Source organism: Theropithecus gelada, chromosome 13, assembly GCF_003255815.1.
Source record: "Theropithecus gelada isolate Dixy chromosome 13, Tgel_1.0, whole genome shotgun sequence".
NCBI lineage: Eukaryota > Metazoa > Chordata > Mammalia > Primates > Cercopithecidae > Theropithecus > Theropithecus gelada.
The window spans coordinates 14,027,250-14,046,235 of NC_037681.1; the positions used below are offsets into that span (position 1 = coordinate 14,027,250).

Consider the following 18,986-nt stretch of genomic DNA (forward strand, 5'->3'; position numbering starts at 1 on the left):
CCATGATAGCGTGTCTCCTTCTGGAATCCTCCTGAAGGCTGTTTTACAGTTAACTTTTTCTTTTTTATCTCTTTAATAAGTTATTAAGACTCCAAAATAACAAATAAAAGTATAATCTAATAAATAAACCAGTAACCTAGTTGTTTCCCATCATTATCAAGTGTTCAGTACAGTACATAATTGCATGTGCTATACTTTTATACAAGGGCAGTGCAGTAGGTACCTACACCAGCATCACCACAATCATGTGAGCAATGCATTATACTGTGACATCCCAATGGCTATGAAGTCACTAGGCAATAGGAAATTTTCAGCTCCAAGATAATTTCACATGACCACCATTGAACGTGCGGTTCCTTGACCAACCTGTCCTGATGCAATGCCTGACTGTACTTCTGCAGCTACACTGAAGAAGAGGCACTGAGGACTAGAGGCATCCAGGGGATCACAACTCAAAGAGGTTAGTGACCTGCTGGCTCATATCCCAGCAGGTGGCTGATGGGTGTGAGAAAGAATTGGCTTCCGGGGCCCTGTGCTTAACCATGACAACTTACCTCCCCTTTCTTCCTGTTCCTGGAATTGTCACTTCCGGTGAGCCTCAGCTACCAGGAACCATCGCTGAACTAGTGTAGACTTACACAGTGCACAAGAGCGTGTAGCATGCCCTGTTTAAAACTTGAGCCTGGATTCCTACTGATCTTAATTCAAGCCATTCCAAATTTTTTAGTAGCATGATTTGTTTTCTGAATGTCTTCCTATTTACATATTTGTCTACTGAATAAATGAGTTTGGAGTTCTAGGTTCAACTTTATGCATTTCAAAATTTATGTCTGTTGCTAGCTCTGTTCCATTGCCATTTAACACATGCATTTCACGTAATGGAAGTAGAAAACGAGACAGTGCCTTTTCTCAAGGACAGCTCCATTGCATCTCTTTTTGCTGTGAGGCTGGAGGAGCCGCCTTCCTGAGAGGCAGAGCAATGCACTGTCTTGTCCTTGACATTCAATTCCTACCCCATTCAGACACTGAGGCCATCCACAGAACAGACCCAGAGAATATCCAAGCAAGGTGCAGGATGCCAGCTCTGTGTCCACTTGCAGACCCATGTTTGTAGGACTACCCACTTTTATCCGCTCTGACCTCAGAGATTAGCCTAACCAGCCCCTACAAGCTGCAACCCAGTTCCTGCCCTTCCAGCCTGTCTCCTCCATCCTACCAGATGGTTCCTGGTAGCTAAGGCTCACCAGGGGGGGAAGGGAGATATGGAAATATACATCTCTGTGCTGACTCTGTATGCTTTGTTTTTCATTCTTAGGTTTTCCAGAACCAGTTATTTCCAAATTATGTTCATTAGGAAACAGAACTAAAGAATATGCCTCTGATCTACTTATTTATCAGCCTGAATACTGACTTCGGAGACTTTCAAAGCAAAGCAATAGGTGAGGAGTAAAGACAGTGTTTCTGCTGATGCTTCAGGACCTGCTGTGTGGGTAGGGTGGCTCACTAGTCATCCTGAAAGGTAAGCTCTGACATGTAGACGTTCAAGCACGAGCAGCCTGGGTCCTCTGGAACAGCGGTTCCCAACCTTTTTGGCACCAGGGACTGGTTTTGTGGAAGACAATATGTTTCCACAGACAAAAGAGTGGGAGATGATTTGGGGAGGATTCAAGAACATAACATTTATTGTGCACTATCTATTTCTATTTTAATTACATTGTAATATATAATGAAATAATGATACAACTCACGATAATGTAGAATCAAAGGGAGTCCTGAGCTCGTTTTCCTCCAACTAGATGGTCCCATCTGCAGGTGGCAGGAGACAGTGACAGAGCATCAGGTGTTAGATTCTCATAAGGAGCCCACAACCTAGATCCTTCACATGCACAGTTCATAACAGTGTTTATGCCTCCGTGAGACTCTGATGCCACCACTGATCTGACAGGAGGCAGAACTCAGGGGGTAATGTGAGCAATGGGGAGTGGCTGTAAATACAAATGAAGCTTCACTGGCTCACCAGCCATTCACCTCCCACTGTGTGGCCCAGTTCTTAATAGGCCACCAATCAATACCCATCTGTGGCCTGGGGATTGTGGACCCCTGCTCTGGAGCATTTGATTGGCATTGGTGTCAACCATTCACCTCAAACTTGCTTCATTTAAGACACAAATCACATAAGTGACAAAGCCGGTTTTTAATCTGCTGGGATCACTGCTCTAAAGATGAAGTGAATGAGAATCACAATAAGAAGTAGAGAAGTGTTTGCATGTTAAATCAAAGATGACTTTTTTCCTGGATTTTCCTCATCTAATTAAAACACAAGTAAAGTTGGGTTATGAAGCTTTTAACTATTAAACTATTTGGCCAGTATAAGGATTAGCCAGAAAGGGACCAAATAATTTTTTTTTTTTAGGTTTTTGAAGCGATCTTATCACCATGAGAAAAAAATCCTCACTCTTGAGATAAATGTTATAATTGTACTTGTGATAAAAATCATTCCTGGTTTGTTCTAATCTCAATACAATCTTGGCTGTGTATTTAGTATTTTAAAAGGTTTTCTACAAGACTTTTTACAACAATAAAATATTAATTTTTCTCTTCAACATTATTCCAATCAGCTTGGTTAATGTGATGAGAAGTGCATCGCAGGGTAACGAGTGCTGTGTTATTAGCCACCAAATGCTCCACACGATGCTGCAGTCTTTCAGAAGCTAAGGGCACATTGAAATAAAATCACACTAAAAGTGTTCTTCTAGGTTTATATCCTATAATAGCAATCACCGCCTCAGTGCAGGCGTTTCTTAGGAAGGACTGACTGGCTGAGGTTAACTGCCCAGAGTACAGTTGAAGGCCACCAATTCCTCCCAGCTACTCATTAATCCCCAGGAAATCTCCTGAATCCTGGCAGTTATTGCTCAATCCTTTATAGATGATTTTCTGAGTATTTTGAGTGCTTGTTCTCCCCAGGAACACCTACAGCTGGCCAGATCGTGTGTGTATAGAGAAGAAAACTCTTTTTCTTAAAAGTGGATTGAATTTCAACCTCCCTATAAAGACCCCTTATGGGCCAATGACTCAGAAAAAGCCACTTTAATTGCGTTTTGGCTTCTCTCCTTTTCTAAGGGAGCAAGAGACTAGAGAAGCCAGGGAAAGTCAGGGAGGGACGACAGAGGAGCCCAGTCACTCAAATTCTTTCTGGCTCCTAGCAATCACCCAGTCGAAGGTGGGGCTGCTGGTGAGGACAACAGGATCCGGCAGAACAGGTGCACCTGGGAGGAGGGTTCAGAGCCAAGACACCAAACGCCCTCCCTCAGGACAGCCGGGGTGGCCAACTGGACCCCAGACTCAACTCGGCAAATGGGGGCAACTCCAACAATCTACTTCCGCCACACTGAGAAATTTCTAGCCACAAAGCCCCACACATGCAGTTTTAATATTATAAAAATGTGAAGACAAATTAGTCAAGTCAGGGCACTAAATAAAATTAAAAATTCTTGTCCTCTATTCAGAAAGGATTTTGTATTTTTATCTCAGCATTTAGTGTTTTCTAATTCAGGTTTCTGATATTTAAAAGCTATGTAAATAAGAGAGGTTATTCTAAACTACAAATTAATTATCATTGTCCAATGTTAACTAAACTTGCTAGGAAGATATCATTATCTTGTGTGTCCGTGTGTGTGTATGTGTGTGTGTGTGAGAAGAGAGAGAGAGTCTTCTGAAGTCAAAATGACCCTTTATGGTTTATATGTTAATATCCTTTATTCCAAAATCAGTTTTCTACCACTTATTTGTATCTCATAAGAGAAATAATTCTTCAGTAAAAATACAGATTTATCAACTATATAGTTGAAAATTAGTATATCCCTATTCTGACTGAAGACTGTTAGATTCTGTTCCTAAGTCACTTAATATTAAAGACAAAAGACTGGATACATAGAAAAGACACATATTTTGTTTATAAATTAAAAAGAAAAAATGTGAGGACCCTGTCTCAAAGCAGCATCAGTAAGTCTTCTGAAGTCATGATCAGGAAAATCTCCAGTGTCTTCTTTTGAACAAGACAATGGAAGAAAACTTGTTCTCAAAATCAAATCCATTCCCAATAGCCCTATATCCATAGACTCATTCTCTTACTTCTTGCAGTGGGTTTCCCAATGTAGATTTATGAAACATTGTCTTAAATTAGTCCAATAAAAGTCAACAAGCTGTGATGGGGCAGCTGGCGGGAAAGTCTGGCTCTGTAGTTCCATGAGGAGTTTAAGGTGCATTGTAATGTGGTAAACACAAAGGGAATAATGAGAGTTGCTTTTTAAACAGGGTGGAGTTTGGGGAAATTTCTTTTCATTGTTTCCTCATTTCACAATGTCCGCACAAGCAGAATTACAGTATTTCATTATTTCTACATCTTAGACGTTCACAGAAATACACAGCAATTCAGCCAAACAAAAATAGTGTTGGGTCCAGTCTTTATATGCTTTGGTATTGGCATGGCTTTAATCACAAAATGCTTCCAACAGAGCCCTGAGCCAAAAATGTGGGTTGGAGGAAGTGTTCTTACACCATCGGCCTTTATGACCTCTAATTCAGAGGGAAGCAAACCGTTTAGCTCAATTGAACTTCCTTTCCCTAAAATGACTCCAAATTCCAGAGCGTAAGAAGGAGAAATACTGTCTGTGGCTGACTTCGGCCTTACACACGATCACCCTCTCCCTGAAGGCTGTTGGATGACTTGCTAAATGCAGCAAATCCTGTTGAAACCTGCAAAGTTGTTATAAAAATAGATGGACCAGGACTTCTGCTACAACTATTTGGATGGGCAGGTATATAGTTAATTATTATGTTTTTGCTCACCCTTTCAGAATTCATAAACTCTGTTTCAAGGTCAGGGCATGGGTTTGCTGTACTTTTAACAGGTCATTTATTCCGAAAATGTTTTGGGGCTGGGTTTTGTTTTTTTTGGTTTCTTTGTTTTTGTTTTTTTAATAGCTACGTATCTCTATGGGGAAAACCAACAGCCCAGTTTGAAGGAGATGACATGTGACCAAATGTTGTTTTTCTTAAAATTTTTATTTTTTACCCTGTTTTTCTTAAAAAGCTGTATGTTTCAAATTATTGGTATATGTCAAACACTCTGCTAAGAACTTTATGTATGTCATCTTTTTAAATCTTTACAGTAATTTTACGAAGCAGATATGTCATTACCATTCTCATTTTATACACTGGAAGTCAGAAAACTTTTAAACCTTTGCTGAATTTCTTTCTCTTACTTATTGCAAAATTTTGCAACTGAAATATGTTTTTGTGAGGATTGACTCAGCAAACAAAATGAGATTTGTATTTCCCTCCCTACAGTCATATTCACTCAAAGGACTTTTTTATGCGCTGTATCAGATATTCATTACCTTGTCATTTTCTGTAGTTTTCTTAATTTCATGAAACAAGAAACCACATCTCAAAGACCAAATTACAAACCTCAGGTAACTAACTGTACCCCATTTTCACATAAGCAAACTCCTCTAAACCACCAGAGCTTTGTAATGACAGGTTGAAATTATGATGCTTTTCCTTTTTACACTAGTGTAGAACTAACTAGAAAATTTTTAACTAGAAAATAATCAACAAAGAAATGTTATAGAATAAATAAATTCAATCTCTGTGGTCCCCTTGGAATGTTGAAGTCTTTACATCTTTTTAAATAAAGATTTTTTTCTCTTCTCTTCCCAAGGTCTCCTCAAAAAAATGGTACCAATGTCATTACATTCCTACTTTTGCCCTACACACAGACACACACATACACACAACAGTCTCATTCTTAGAGGAAGAAATAATGAACAGGGTATTTGAATAAGCAGCTAATTAACTGCATTCAGCCTACACTACTATCAGCTTTCTATTCAGCTTAATGTATATTACCTATGTAATCAAGAACTACACCTTGGGCTATCAACACCTCAGCCCAAATAATCACAGCAGCTCCTGGCTAAAAAAAAAAATAAAAAAAAATAAAAAAACAATATGCAAGCAAAGTAAATCTATATTCTTATGAATTTATGTATGGCTCAAAGTTCTTAGATATTCTTTCTGTGAATTTCTGATTCTGTCATCATTGTTAAAAATTAGTGAAATATTCATGAACAGTTTCTTATGTCAGTTTACACTATTAACACAAACATTTACTTAATAAACCTTTTATATAAGTATAAAAGAGCCTTCATCATAAATTATAACAAGTAGCACATGTGGCAGAATCACAGGAAACATGTTATCTCCTGAAAGGGTATCTTTTAAAAAGTTCAAATACAGCATAACTATTAAAATGGCTGTTTCAGCCATCTGAATGTTTTCACAGGAGAAACCTGTAAATCTGCATTTGTTTTACAAATATATTTCACATTGATTACCAGATCATTATCAGTCTGGAAGGAATTGTTGTTTTTCCAAATTTCAATAAATAGGAAATGATCCTCGAGGAATAAATACATAATAAAATACAAAGTGGAATTGCCTTGTTTTCCAGCTGCAAAACCGCTCATCTGTGACCCTGGTTTATATCACCACAATTCTGAAGGGGAGAATTAGGTTATGAATGGATGTGGCTGAGAAACAGAGGTTGAAGAGAAAGGATATGACACTTCTCAATCAAGACCAGGGTGTTAAGAAAATGCATAATGCAGTGTGAGGTCCTTCCTAATAAACCAGTGACCAGTACAACTAAAATACATCCACCAAGGCCCGTGGTTGGAGGCCAGGCAAAAGAGACATGGAGAAATTATCTTCTTAGATAAACATCACATTGCGGATTATATTTATGTGTTTTTACTAGAGTTGATAACAGACTAAGGTGTATGCACATTATAAACACTCAGGATGTGCAATGATTTTAATGTGACTATCTGTGCTCCAGGCAAATGGAACAGTTATGTGAAGGTAAAAATCAGGAAAATGTATTGATATTGAAAAAGTTTAAAACTTTACCAACTTTTATTTTATTCTAGTGTAGTACTAAGATTTTAATTTAAAAATAATGTAATGATCAATGTAGAGATGCTATAAAATAACAAAATCAATCCTTTTGGTTTCAAAGTGATTCGATATCTCTGTTAGCCACACAGCGTTTTAAAAGTGGAAAGATTTATTGCTTTGGGACAAACATAATAGACTGTAAACCAAGCTACCATAATGACTATAAAAGCTTATCTTGCGATTCTCTACCTCTAGGCTCACCTCTGCCCAAGAAAGATCTGAAAACCTTTCTATTCAATCAATAGACTATGTTTTGAAACATTTATCACACCTTGTGATAAGGTAGCTTAACTATTGCAGTGAAGTGCCTAGACACTTGGTTTGTCTTAACTTGCAGTAATAAGAACAAAGGAAATTTTGATTCACTCGGGTGGGATGAAATGTTTCCATATCATAGCAATATTAGGACCTTTTAATCGTCTTTCCATAAGAAAAGATGAAAATGCCTTAGTTATGGGAGATTAAATGCTCATTCAGTAATTGCAATGGACAGTATGCTTTCAGAGTGGGAGAATTAAATTAAAAGAAAGACAACTCTGGAAAATGTAGTAGTGGTAGAATTAGAGAATGTTTCATCAGATCCTGATGTCTCAACAGTAATGAATCTGCCAAAAGATAATAATATTTTAGTGAAAGGTGTGATTGGATAAGTCACATTATTTATTAACTGTTACCCTAAAATATCACTTTTGTCTTATTATTAAGAATGGTTAGAGGGCAGCAGGGATGCCTGACACAAGGCATTAAAAATGGATTGTGTCTATCAGAAATCCTGGAAGACGTGATCCACCACACTCTACGTGTGGTAATGGAACTTGCTAATACCTGACGGCCGGGCATTCTCTGCCCACGACTAGAAAGGTCTCAGTCAAGTCCCCAAGATCAGCCAGTTATCACCTGATCTTTTTCAATGGCCTAAATAAGAAGTGGTCTCTAATTTCTAAATTTGCTTTTTGAAGAATTTCAAATAGATACAGGTGTTTAAGACGACGGCTAGAAACCAGGGAAGATGAAGGTTATGACTGATAGAAAAGTGTCTGCAAGCTATCTCGAGGTTACTGGCATTCTTCTGCCTTTATTAGGAAATAATTATTTCCCTGTTTTCATGAGCAGTTTAATTTAACTACTCATATTCATTCCCAAGGAGTGTATGTAATATGGATTATGATGTGAAAATAGATGCCACCAAAGAACAAAATAATATACACTGCTTCAAGCAAAGCAGGCATGAAGGCTAAGGAAGCAACTGGCAATCCACGGTCTTAGGTTTCTGAGAGCTTGGACTTAATGCCCTGAATGGTGATATTAATCATAAGTCTAAAACAGTTCTGACAAATTGATAGGCATTCCCAGCACTTTGGGAGGCCAAGGCGGGCAGATCACTGTCGGCAGAAGTTTGAGACCAGCCTGATCAACATGGTGAAACACTGTCTCTACTAAAAATACAAAAATTAGCCAGGCGTAGTGGTGGGTGCCTGTAATCCCAGTCACTCAAGAGGCTGAGGCAGGAGAATCGCTTGAAACCGGGAGGCGGAGGTTGCAGTGAGCCGAGATCATGCCACGGTACTGCACTCCAGCCTGAGTGACAGAGTGAAACTCCATCAAAAAAAAAAAAGAAAGAAGGAAGGAAGGAAGGGAGGGATGAAGAGAGGGAGGGAGGGAGGGAGGAAGGGAGAGCGGGAGGGAGGGAGGGAAAGGGAAGGGAAGGAGGGAGGGAGGAAGAAAGGTAGAAGAAGGAAAAGAAAAGAAAAGGAGAAGAGAAGAAACGAAAAGAAAAGAAGGAAGGAAGAAAGGAAGGAAGGAAGGAGAAGGAAGAAGGAAGAAGGAGAAAATAGGAAAGAAGAAAGAAGGAAGAAGGAAGAAAGAAAGAAAAACAAAAAGCTAACCAGCCCAGGATATCCTTTCATGAAACACTGGGTAGACATCACACCCATAGCAGACTTTCTAAGTGCGATGCCTCTTTCTCTAAGTCTCAAGCAGGGTTAATGTTAGCAGGAGAGAGACAGGTCCTTATGTACTGGGAAAATGATCTAAATTCTCGGTACATTTCTGTTTAAACTCCTTGTGGATTATAGAAACTTAAAAGTGAAAAGAAACCTCAGGGATAGCAAGAAAGAAACCCCCCTCCTAAGGTGAGCCCACACAGAGGCAGGAACAGAGCTACGCTTGCTCCAGCTGTGCTAGCACACTGCTAGGACTGCTGAGACACTGCACAACGTCCACAACACCACCCTGGTCGGTATTCCTGAAATTGTTGGCATCAGAGTCTTGTCACTTTTCTTCCAAAGACTTTGAAATGTGGCTCTAGCCCTCTTGAGTCACTAGTGCATATTTATTAATAGCATCTCATTATTCTGGTTTTATTTTTCTTCTTACTGATCACAATTTTACAACCTGGCCCATAGCTTCGCCTACTAAATCCCTGCACATGCAAAGTGCCAAATATTATTAAATGAAACTTTTTATTTAATTACACTATATTTACAAAATCCCACCGAAAGTCCACAATAGTGAAAAATTCAGTAAGTTAACTGGTTATTTCATGTAAAACAAACCCTCAAAGGTTAGCCTTCTTCCCCTAACAGTCATGCAATGAGTTGGCTTTTTGTTGAGTTGCCTGACTTTGTTGTTTTCGAACACATTCTGTGTCCAGATCAGGTATTTCCAATATTTTCTACATAAAATTCCAATTTAATGATTATCCATGTCTCACATTCTTTCAAAAAGTTTGTCTACCAAACTGCCTTTATGAGGAAATAATTATTTCCCTGATTTTTGTTTTTTAAAAGGGCAGCAATTGAAATTGCTACAAAACGGTTAATAGCAACAGGAATCAGAATGAAAGCAGCTTCTCCAACACTGAGCACAAGGTCAGCTGTCTACTTTCTAGGTCCTAGTGCAAAATGACAATGGGAAGCCTTGTTTGAAACAGCAGGAATAAAAAAGCTTTTTTTTTCTTCTACCTTTCTTTTGAGCTATCATGGTATTGAAAAATTGTTATTTAATATGGTATTGCTGACACAGTGGTAATTGCCAGGTAAGTGTGGACAACTCTGTGTGAGGTGCATGCACCTGCTCTGGCCCCTCCCCATGCCGTTTCCAGACCTGTGGGTGAAGTGAGAAGTCAGCAGCCTAGAATTCGTTCTGGGGAGCAGGAGGCTGGAGGCAGCAAGATGCAGTCACCAGCACACACTTGAGTACCACTTGATTTTATTTACAAAACATAAATTCAAAGACAAAATTATAAGAAATTCAAAGTAGTGATCGTAGCACATTCAACCCCTTCTCACCCTAGGTGACCACACGGTCCACATACCCTATCTTAAATCCTAAGTGTTAGTTTGACTTATGTAATGACTTATGATATGACTGCCATTGACGTTAGCCTGACAGTGTATTTTTTAAATTAATGTATAACATTATTAAATAGACTTTTGAAATATTGAAAGTTATTAGTTAATACTTGAATACCTTCAGGGAACCCAAAGTCCTGAAGACCTAGGTAGAGAAAATAAAATTATCATTCCAAATATTACCACTAACTCCCAATATCTATTAGGTCGTATTGTGGGTGTCAGGTAGTTGCTTTCCTTGCCCCTTTAGTAGGTACCTCTATTTGACATTTCCTCATTCTTCTAGAGCAGCATCATTCAACAAGATTGTCACTGGTCGAATGAGGTTATTTTGCTCCCTTGAAAGGTGGCTAGTCCGAATTGAGATGTGCTAAAAAGTAGAGGGTACATACTGACTCATAAAAAGGAATATAAAATATTATATATATACACACACACACACACACATATATATATATATATATAGAGAGAGAGAGAGAGAGAGAGAGTCTTGCTGGGTCACACAGGCTGGAGTCCAGCGGCATAATCTCAGCTCACTGTAGTCTCTGTGTCCTGGGTTCAAGTGAGTCTCATGCCTCAGCCTCCCAAGCAGCTGGGATTACAGGCACACACCACCACGCCAGGCTACTTTTTTTGTATTTTTAGTAGAGACGGGGTTTTGCTATGTTGGCCAGGCTGGTCTCAAACCCCTGACCTCAAATAATCTGCCCATCTCAGCCTCCCAAAGAGCTGAGATTACAGGCAGGAGTCACCACTCCCAGCCTCATATATAATTTTTAAAATATCGATTACATGTTGAAATGATCATATTTGGGATACAGGTTAAATAATGTATATTATTGCAGTTAGTTCCAGCTCTTTCTTTTCATTTTTGAAAATGGTTACTTGAAAATTTTAAATTACATATGTGACCCAAATCTGTGGCTCACATGATATCTTATTTATTTATTATAGAACCGTCACCTTCTGCTGTTATTATCTCAGATACACATCCCCAAGAATAGCATACTCTATCCTTGTCCACGGTGTCCTTGTGCCGTCTTTTGATTGTCTAGGATTTTGCTCTGGTTCTTGAAGGACTAAGTAAATGCACCTCAAAAACGATAGAACGAAAATTGGACTGGAATCAAGGGATCTGGAGTATGGTTCTTACTATTTCACTGAGATGACTTGAGTTCCTTTTCTGTAAATAAAAAAATGAAATTGAACCAGATTATCACTTGGGTCCCTTCCAGCCCTAACTTGAGTATTTTTCCCTGCATGTGGAAAAGCACACTTTTATAATCAGTAAAGTCATGTTGAACTTTTACAACAAGAACTTCCACCAACACCCAACTCCCCAAAACTGACTCAGAGCTTTAAGAACTAAGAATTAGCATGTACATTGATAACACTCCTCAGATTAGCTATTAATTAGAAAGGAGGTAATGCATCTTTACAATGGAGAGATCTGTCAATCACCCTCTGGACAAGAAAGAAGTCAAACTGGGTGAGCATCCTGCCAATCAGGAGTCAACCTGGCATCACGTGCCTCCCAATGGGGAGACGAGAGCACCTCCCAAAAGAACAGCAGTAGTGCTTTCCTCAGAAAGGTTTGTCCTGCATCTAATAAGGAGGAATGTGTCACATTCAGAATGTGGCACATCCTGCAGGACATATCAAAGCCTTCCATATCTTGAAGAGCACGGAGTGGGTTTAGGGGTATGTTTGAGATTGGGAAAGAGCACAAAAATTCAGCAGTCAAATGTAATGAATGAGTCTCAATTAGCTCCTGAATCAAAAAGCAACTCAAATAAAAAAGTTATAAAGGCACTTGATCAGACTTAAAAAAGGAGGAAATCCTGCCACTTGCAGCAACACAGATGAACCTGGAGGACACTATGCTAAGCAAAACAAGTCACTTACAAAAGGACAAATACCACAGGATCCCGCTTAGGTGAGGAATTTAAAGTAGTCCAACTCATAGTAGCAGACAGTAGGAGGGTGGTTGCCAGGGCTTAGTGGGGAGAAGGGGATGGGGTGGTTTTGGTCAAAGGGTACAAAGTTTTAGTAATTCAAGATGAATAGGTCCTAGAGATCTACTTTACAGCATAGTACTTACAGAAAAAAAAAAAGTTTACTAGGAATGTAGATCTGATGTTGTGTTCTTATCACCAAATCCTATCAATAATAATAAACAAAAAGGCCAGTAAGGATCTTGTGGAAAGGACAGATACGTTTTGGTACAGATAGCAGTAATCGTTTCACAGATGTCTGCTTGTCTCCAAACTCACCAAGTTGTTTATGTTAAATATGCAGGCATTTTGTATGTCAATTAGACCTCGATAAGTGGTTTCAAAAAAGATATTTGAGAACAACTGAGAAATCTGAGTGTGGATTGTGTGTTAGATCTCATTTTTACATCAGCGACTTTCCTGAGTGTAGACATGGTGAAGTGGTTATACAGGCTAATTCTGGTAACAGTGGGGTGATTTGTCATGGTATCTGTGAACTACTTATGAACAGTTTGACAAAAGAGGAGATAGAGCGTGAGAAAGAGAATAGATATGACCACAGGCTAAGAGTTGGTGAATCTGAATCTAGCTGGGGGACATAAAGATGTTCATTGTATTATCCTTTCAACTTTTCTGTGAGTTGGAATATTTTCAAAATTAAAAAAAATTAAACTAATAAATAATTTCTTCAAGAACATTAATAAAACTTGCATAGAATTAATATGCCTTGTGTTTGCCATTGTATAACATTTTGTCATTATGGAATTATTATTTTTATAAAACAGACTGTCATTAATTACATTGTATTTGCTCTTCTCAGTTTTCACTTCAGTCCGACAATGTCTACCCTGGCCGGCACATGTATGAGCCCACTAGGGATTGCTAATGCATCATGAAACACAATCATTTGGACCAAAGTGGATGTTTCTTAAACTTACATTTATTTTAAAGAGAGAACATTCTTCTTGGGCACATTTTGCCAAATGTTTGTTTTCAGGAATTTGTCAAATATTTATTTTAGAGGTCAATTTGCCATGGATGATTTTTTTTTTCTATTTACTATCTATCTTCCTATTCCTTTCCCTACTTTTTTAAATGTTATCTTTCAAAGGAATTTTTTAATCAGCTATATTTGTATTACTCCAAATATGTAATGTAGCTATTCTTTCCCTGTCTTATTGTTTATTTCACAGATAATGAAGTTCAATTGGATATAAATCAAGTCACATGAGCTAAAACTTGCCATGTCATTAGTATCATGCTCTATACAGGGTATTTGATGGGGTGTGAGTAAACATGCTACAAGGTCCCTGTCATTCACAGGGTGAATGGGATTGACACCTGAACCACAGTTAGAAGTTATAGATTGGTAATCAATATGTAAAATATGCAGGCATATTTTTGCTTGAAATTCTTCTCCTAGAATCAATTCCCAACTTCTTCCCCTGGCAGCAGGTCACTCTACCACTGGCTGCGGTCTCCCTCTCCAGCATTACTCCCTCTTCCTCACTTCATTTAAAACACCCTCCTCTCTGATCAGTCTTTGGAACTTCCTGCTCTGCGGGGCATGCACTCTTTTCTCTCCACCAGACGCTGGTCTCACTGTCCTCTCCTGCCATATCTCATCCTAAGAAATCCAGTTCAAATGACATGTCCTTCTTTACTTTCTTCTTTTGGAAGCAGCCTGTGATTAGTCCCACTTTTTCTTTCAGACCACCTAGTTTCATGTTTCATTTTCTTATATCAGCCACTCCATTCTGGTTTGTTTTTCCTATGTTCTCATCTAAATGAAGGCAGAGACCACAACTTACTCATCTTTCCTAAAACTGCACCATACTTTACACATAGTACTTATTCATTATTTGTATTTAAATGTATAAAAGATGCTTATAGCTTAATTAACTCCCCTCAAAAAAATTTTTAAGCATTTAAAAAAATACATAAACCCATGACTTCAAGAAGTTCCGTCAATCATAGTGCTAGTTTATCAGATTAGGAAGTCTAAGCATTTGGGCGTCTGAGTTGGTCCCTAGGAATGCCTAGAAACCAGAAATCTGTAGGGCCCTATCACATGACCACTCTGATCCACCCCGGGTTCCTCCCCCGGCTACAAAACATGAATCTCCAACACTGCATCGTCTCAGTTCTCTGAAAGCAGACACCAAGATGGTACAAGACACGCAAGAGATTTCTTAGGGAAAAAAGCCTAGGAGGGGAATGAGGAGGGAAGGAACCAGACAAGGCTGAGAGGACTCACAGACCACAATGAAGCTGTGACAAAGGGAAGTGATGAGACCAGAGTCACAAAGAACACCGCAGAAGGTTTTCTTCACGTAACAAAATCATTTAAACCAAGGGTGTCTAATCTCTTGGCTTCCCTGGGCCGCACTGGAAGAAGAATAATTGTTTGGAACCACACATAAAATACACTAACAATAGCTGATGAACAAAAAAATGTAAAAACAACTCATAGTGTTTTAAGGAAGTTTATGAATTTGTGTTGGGCCGCATTCAAAGCTGTCCTGGGCCACATGCGGCCCCATGTCGTGGGTTGGACAAACTTGATTTAAACATTTAACCTTTTCTCGAATTGGACCAAGTAAATAATTACATGAGAAAGACAAAATATTTTTACGTAAGATATTAAATCAAGCCCGTGTATAATTGTGTAAGAGCATGTGATAGATAATTTTAAGTGGCAACCTGGTGCCCAGCTATTTGGTAAAACGCCAGTCTAGATGTGGCTCTGAAGTTGGTTTGTGTGTGTGTGGTCTTTATTTAGGTTAACATTCAAATCAGTAGACTCTGAGTAAAGCAGTTCACCCTCCATAATATGGCTGAGCCTCATCCAGTCAGCTGAATAAGAAAAAGCACTGAAGTCCCCTGAGAAAGAGGGAATACATCCTATCTTATGGATTTTGTCTCTCTGGAGAACCCAGACTAATATAGTGAAGGAGTGGGTTTTATCAGAAAATGAGCCTAGTACCGAAAATACTTCTCTTCCAAAATTGGTGTGCTGGTCTTTAAATAATCCTTATATCTTTTTTTAAGTATATGTTTACATTTGTTTACTTTTATGTTACATGAGACGCACTTCACAAGCAATTCACACAAAGTTCTGGGAGGCGGCTACTTATTCTAAGTGTGCCTGGGATTTGTTTGCGGTCAGAGAGTGAGCACTTTTTGAGTGAATAAAGCTTACTAATTACCACGTATCTTGCTACATTACAGTTAAATTGTTTAGCCATTTCTACAATATAACTGTAACCCAGTTACAGGAAGATGTTTGTGTACTCTCCAGTGACTCTAACAGGAGGCTGCCTATGCAAGTACAAAATGGGTGGAATGATGTTCTTTAACTGATAGCAGAAATGGACAGTCAGCCTTCACCAACACACCCCACCTTGTGTCTCATACACAGAAAGTTTTAAAGATTTCCAGGAAACATATTTTACCAACTTCCTTAGTAACTAATTCCAGAAGAAATGAAGAAATCCACCTGTAAGCTAGAAGTGATGTTCGCTTGATGGCACAGAATATTCAAGTGAGTTTCTAACTCAGTTAACAATATGACAAAACTAAATATATGCACATGCAAAGTTATTAAAGATTTGTTTATGTGAGACTGATATTTGCCATGAAAATTCCTACAATTAAAATTTGATTAAAAATATAGAAATATTTTCCCCCTTTCAAAATCAGTTTCAAGAAACCCTTGATAGAATCAGCTCATTAATTCTTGGCCCCTTTAACTAATACCACATTTGAAGTCACGTGTTATAAATCAGTTTCAGTTGAGATATTAAAATCAGATTATAAGAGAAAAGCTTTGTAAATATTTGCCTCCAAATGAGTTTAAGAATAAATATATATTCAGTAATTCATCCATATTTAGCAGATATTAATAAGACAAAGCATAGCTTTAAGTTCACTTATCATTTAATACAAAGAAGGGACTAGAAAACTGTGCCTGATTAGCTTGTTTATTCTTGGGCTTGGTAATACCTTATTAAAATTTGAACTTCAAAATTGATATAATCAGTCAAATGTCAGCAGAAATATTTATTCTGTAAATGAAGCTTTAGTTAATAGAACTTCAATTTCAAGTACTTTATATTTTCTTCTCCTCCATAAGAAAAAAGGAAAGAAAGGATACAGGAAACTTTGATAGAAGTAACGCAGAGGTTTGAATTTTCCTTCTAGGTCTGTGCCAACACTAGAGGTCAGCAACCTTCCAGAAATGACGTGTCAAGTCTCCACTTAATGTAATTTACTTTTATTTTATTTTATTATTTTTTTTACGTTGGAAGAACTGTAGAATTTTAGGTCAAAAAAACAGTCTAACCAATGACCTAATTTGCTGTCTTTTTAGAGGTTAAGTTCTGCAGACGTGTCAGGACTTGGCTAGTCTCACAGTTATGCTGAGATAGAACTAAACTCAAGCTCTCATGAGCTGTGCAGGGTTAGGAACCTCCATGGCCCTTGAGAGGGACAGAAATTAGGTGTTATTAATGGTGGATAATTGTGTGGACTGATGGTGTCAGAAGAGACAGGGGAAGGAAGAAGAGTGGTTGGGAGCTTTGACAAATCTTGGCTCCTGGAGAAGACAAGGGATGAAAAAGGCATAATATGTACCAACAGCTGAAAGGTGCCAACTTCAAAGTTGCCACCACCTCTTCTTTCTGGACCTCTTCTCCACATGGATCCCAGGACTTGGACCCTTGCTTCATTTCTTTTCAAACCCCAAAGAAAATTCCTGCAGAGAAAACTGTTCCAATTTCCAATTAACCTGGAACTACACTAAGTTCATGGCCCTCAAAACCACTCTTGGCCTCAACGCCATCACTTGCCAGCCCTGACCCACACTGTGTGTGGCAGGTTCCATGTGGATCATGAGACCCCACTCCCTCCACTGTGGTGCAGCCTCTCAGAAATGATCATCAACAAGGGGAAATGAGGAGGAATGGCTAAGCTTGGGCTTTGGGAAGCCAAAGTCTTTCTGAATCTCTGTCCAGCCAGAAACTAGGTAATTTTAGGCAACTTAGTAAGCTTCTCTAAACCTCAGTTTTCTCATCTTTACAATGGGAATTGTAATTATACTGGTCTCATGAGTTTTTATAGGCATTAAATACGATGTGTGTGGCTGGGTGCGGTGGCTCAAGCCTGTAATCCCAGCACTTCGGGAGGCCAACGCTGGTGGATCGCCTGAGGTCAGGAGTTCGAGACCAGCCTGGCCAACATGGTGAAACCTTGACTCTACTAAAAATACAAAAATTAGCCAGGCGTGGTGGTGGGTGCCTGTAATCCCAGCTGCTTGGGAGGCTGAGGCAGGAGAATTACTTGAACCCGGGAGGTGGAAGTTGCAGTGAGCCGAGATCGCACCATTGCACTCCAGCCTGGGCAACAAGAGCAAGACCTCGTCTCAAAAAAAAGAAAACAAAAAAGATTTGTGTATATATCCCAGCTTGTTTGTATGTGAAAGGAATTTGGCCCAAACTTTCTTATTAAAAAAATAAAATGGGCGTAGGGTGAGGAGGAAATATCTGGACATTTAGCTGCCAGGAGGAGAAGATGCCTGTGCCTCAGTGTCCCTGGCCATGTCTTGACAGTTCTCCAATCTGCCTTTCCTCCTGCAGGTGCCTTTCTCCAAAAGAAACAATGAGGGGAAGAGATGGAGGGTCCTGATTTGGTGTAGGTCTGTGCTTGGCACATGATAAGCGTTCAGTAAATGTCACCCATCTTTACTGTTGCTGTCATCAGTATCGTAAGTCACACTCACCTGTGTCTTGCTGACTCATAACAAACCGCCATGATTTTACTAAACAAGGGATCAAAGTTCATGGAAGTGAAGAAATGTGTCCTGATTATTTGGATGGTGTATTCATACTTACACCATTCTCAATTCTCCCATCATGGTCCAGGACTACACCCTGGTTTTATTAATGCACGAGGCTCACTAGGAATAGCTCCAAAGCCTTCTCTGTGCTGAAATGTGGATGTTACTGAAGACACTGAAATAAAATTGGCTACGATACTCAGATTGATGCTGAGTCCAAAGATACCAAGATAATTGGCTGGCAATTTGTTTTAAGATGGAAAGGAAAATTGTATTCAATAACCAGGTTGTCTACAAGATATCATATGATCAATTTCAGGGCCGGGCGCAGTGGCTCATGCCTGTAATCCCAGCACTTTGGGAGGCCAAGGCGGGCGGATCACGAGGTCAGGAGATTGAGACCATCCTGGCTACCATGGTGAAATCCCATCTCTACTAAAAATACACACACACAAAAAAAGATCAATTTCAAATTTTTTTATTGAGAAAATCCACTTGATTTCAATGTTTTCAATACCACATAGATGTGATCTCAGTACAGTGATTTTTGTAAAATTGGCCGCTGAATCTATTCCAATTCAGGTTTGTAAAATGTCTACTTATTCCACAGTGGGAAATGTCCAACGTTAGCTAGAGGATGCATTCAAAGTTTTCCCTCCATTGGGTTTAGAATACACATGACATTAGGGAGACAGAGACCCAACTGTTTCGCTTTTCTCGGAGAGGCTCAAATAGTTGTTTCTCTTCTGTCCTCCCTCCACCTGATACTATCATTTGGAA

At 39.0% G+C, this 18,986-nt stretch overlaps 1 long non-coding RNA gene across 1 annotated transcript; it reads left to right on the forward strand.

The window, feature by feature from the left end:
• Positions 1-370: 370 nt before the first annotated feature.
• Positions 371-15,989, forward strand: LOC112605254. The gene is made up of 4 exons (XR_003115383.1): positions 371-460; positions 1,316-1,519; positions 4,649-4,820; positions 15,602-15,989. It is a non-coding gene; the product is annotated as an uncharacterized LOC112605254 (long non-coding RNA).
• The last annotated feature ends 2,997 nt before the right edge of the window (positions 15,990-18,986 follow it).